This window comes from Eubalaena glacialis, chromosome 6 (genome assembly GCF_028564815.1).
Source record: "Eubalaena glacialis isolate mEubGla1 chromosome 6, mEubGla1.1.hap2.+ XY, whole genome shotgun sequence".
NCBI lineage: Eukaryota > Metazoa > Chordata > Mammalia > Artiodactyla > Balaenidae > Eubalaena > Eubalaena glacialis.
Genome location: NC_083721.1, coordinates 40,582,602 through 40,586,363, shown reverse-complemented (window position 1 = coordinate 40,586,363; position 3,762 = coordinate 40,582,602). Strand labels below are relative to the sequence as shown.

Here is a 3,762-nt window from a genome sequence, read left to right as displayed (position 1 = left end):
TCAAGTGGGGTTTATCGCAGGAATGCAAGGATTCTTCATATATGCAAATCAAACAATGTGTATAAAATTGATGACTAATAAGAACCTGCAGTATAAACAAACAAACAAAACAACTAATACTAAACTTTCATTGGGTAATTTGTATGGAAATATGTTAATATAAATGTTTCAGACATTAAAAAAAAAAAAAAAATTACTTGTATTATAGTTACCACGGGTTTTTCTCCCCTCTCTATGGGATATACATTTGGCTTTAGAAAGAGAGACTGGAAGAGAAAGAAATTTGCATTTACTGTGTATGCCAGACACTGCTGAGAAAAATCATATTACTTACTTCATTTGTTTACTACATTTTCTAAAGTAAATTTCCTTCAGTTGAAAGGAAAGAGATTGTTAGATAATGTCAGATGTTTTTGTGTCTAACCAAAATGTATCAAATACTGTTCAAAGAGCTGACTCAGACTATGTCTGTGTACTATAAAAAGGGTGGGCTAAATATATGTATTTAATAACCCAGTAATTACTGACGGGTAGACAACCTTAAGAAAGAAGCCATATAATGAGTGTGGGATTAGGCCCTTAACTAGAGTCCTCGATACTTGCAGACATCCTGCAGCTCTCTGAATTCCCATCATGTTTTTAATCATAATTGCTTCCTTAGCACCCATCTGGGCTGCTATCCACAGAGGCTTATAACTTCCAGGGAAGAATAAATAGGGAGACAAATGAATTCTTTGGAAGCTCCAGTTCTGCCTTGGTGCAGATTTCTCCATAATAAAATAATGGAGAGAAACATTAAAAAAAAAAAGATTTAACTGAAGCAAATATCCCAAAATAGATGATTTTCCACAAAGAATCAGAATCAGTGGGTGCTAAATGTTCACTTGTTGGCTATAAAATCACTGGGGGAGAAATAACAATTAATGCAATCACAGCATTAGTTTAACCCTACGAACTTAGATACAAAGAAAAAATGAAAAAAACTTTTAAAAGACCATCTTAAAGAAGGCCACACAATTAAGATGTCATTAGCGGCAGGTTTCCAGCTTCTTCGCTTTCCCTCAGGAAGGGGCTCCATAGTGTCTATGGTTACCCTTTAAGGCATAACAATATGTGTTTCTGCTCATGAATTTTAGAGATTGAATATGTTGTTAAAAGAGTTGCTGTAGTTTCATCGTTTCTAGAATCTCCTGGGGCATTGTATACAGCTGCATTCAAAGAAAATGAACTGTTATAAACTTGATCATATTCACCCCTTGGGTTCATCTGATTACAAAATTGCCCAATGAGCTGTTACAGTGTTACAGTATTTTCAACTAATTAGGTAACCCAGATATTGGGATTTCTTTCCTTTCTTCTTCTTCTTCTTCTTTTCTTTGCCTTTATAGTACATACTTCACCTTTCTCTAACAGTGTGAATATCTCGGTGTCTGTTGTGCTGCCAAAACACTCAAATCACATCCCTAAACTACACCTTTTCTCACAACCCTCTTCATGTGAGGGAGATGAACGGTGCACATTTCTTTTGCCATTTTATTGATTCTGAATCAGAGCCCTTAAAGAGCAAACACTATTCAATTCAGGAGCTCAGATAGCTACGTTTGACTACCAGATCATGCAGTTTCCTAAATCAGGGGGTGACGAGTCAAGAGTCCTTCAGGACATAGTTATACTGAAGCAAAGACACAGAGACACATATTCAGTAAAAGAAATTGTCATATAGAAGAACAAGTGAATCCTTTAGAAGGTGTATTCCTGCCTTGTGGCACATTTCTCCCTAAAATCAAGGAGTGATGCATTAAAAAAAAAAAAAAAAAAAGAGCCATTCAGTACTGCTGAGAGAGGATTCCACGTAGCATTGTTTTGGGACCCCAGCTTACCTCAAAGGGAAACTTTCACAATGTCCAGAACCCTCGATGTCCTACGAATGAAGTAAGAGGATGTCTTCAAATTCCTTGCAGCAGGAACCCGCTTAGGTGGCACCAACCTTGACTTCCAAATTGAGCAGTGCATCTACAAAAGGAAAAGTGGTGGCATCTACATCATAAATCGGAAGAGAACCTGGGAGAAGCTTCTGCTGGCAGCTCATGCCATTGTTAGCATTGAAAACTCAGCTGATGTCAGTGTCATACCCTCCAGGGATATTGGCCAGCACGTTGTACTGATGTTTACTGCTGCCGTGGGAGCCACTCCCACTGCTGGCTGCTTCACTCCTGGAAGCTCGGCTAGATGGACCCAGACAGACATTGCTTTGCGTGACACAGACTCTCCTCTGTGCTATGTGGACATCCCATCCGAGCAACAAGAAGAGAGCTCCCTCAGTGGGTCTGATGTACAGGATGCTGGCCCGGGAAGCTCTGCACATGCGCGGCACCATGTGCCCGTGAGTGGCCTCGAAAGGTCTTGCCTGATGTTTACTTCTGCAGGGACACTGAAAAGATTGCTAAAATGGCTGTAACCAAGGAATAATGTCAGGGTAAGTGGACCACTCCAGCTCCTGAGTTTACTGCTACCCAAGCTGAGGTTGCAGAGTGGTCTGAAGACAAAAAGTGCCCTCTGTGCCTAGCCGGTAGTTTCCTGAAGATGGTGGTTCTCAGCCCACCACCAAAGACTAGTCTGCAGCTCCTACTACTCAGGCCACTGAATGGGTAGGAATAACCCCTGGGTGGTCTTAACCTGCTCCTTAAGCTTAAGAAATAAGTTTGAGAGAAAATAAACAGCTTTTTTGAAAAAAGGATTCAACAATACAAGTGGTATGGGCAGAATGTGTACCCCTAGAATGCATATGTTGAGGCCTTATCCCCATAATGTGACTGTAGTTGGAGATAGGTCTTTAGGGAGATAATTAAGGTTAAATGAGGTCATGAGGTTGGACCCTGACCCATAGGACTGGTGTCCTTATAAGAAGAGAAAGAGACACCAGAGCTCATGCCCTTTTCCCACAAGAGCCAAGGGAAGAAGCCATGTGAGGACACAGAGAGAAGGGGCAGCTGTAAGCCAGGAAGAGAGCTCTCACCAGAAACCAACCCTGATCTTGGTTGGACTTCTGACCTCCGATCTGTGAGCAAATTAATTTCTGTTGTTTAAGTCATCCAGTCTGTGGTATTTTGTTATGACAGCTCTAGCAGGGTAATACAGCAATTGTCTCTAAGGAAATTATTCTACAGCAGAGCAAGAATGGTTTTCCTAATAAAAAGAAATAGGTGGTGAGGGATAGAAGAAAATATATAGTTTCAAAATAAGTGAATAAAAGTGAAGTAAAAGCCAAAAAAGTTATATTCTTGCCAGGATAATAATAATAACAGAGTGCCATAAATCACTGTCTGTTTCACTCAGATCTGCAGTAAAGCCAAAGGGTTATGCTATTCACATGTCACAGAACTTTTCAGAACACAGCATACTTCTGTATTGTCTTTTAAGTGACTACAAATGACACTATCCTTTTCGTTAGTGAACTTTGAGATGCTTCAATGGACAGTGTGAAGATGGCATAAAAGCTCACAGTACATTATGGGGCTGTTACTGGCTTAGAGAAGGGCTGTGCCTCAGAGGGCACAAGCCACCCAAAGGCAGTAGATAGACGGTCAGTTCATGATGTTACTTGGAACAGTGCTATCTTCAATGTCTTATCAGATGCCCAAGTGGATTTTTATGGAGGATTAAAAACATTACAATAAAATAGTGAGTGTGCGAGTTGCAAAGTTGTGGAAACGTAAGTAATATGGTTGCTAGAATCAGATCTAATAATATGCCACCTCAGTA

The 3,762-nt window shown here is 40.2% G+C and overlaps 1 pseudogene; it reads left to right on the top strand.

The window, feature by feature from the left end:
* The first annotated feature begins 1,900 nt into the window (after positions 1-1,900).
* LOC133093227 (small ribosomal subunit protein uS2-like) lies at positions 1,901-2,675 on the top strand (annotated as a pseudogene).
* The last annotated feature ends 1,087 nt before the right edge of the window (positions 2,676-3,762 follow it).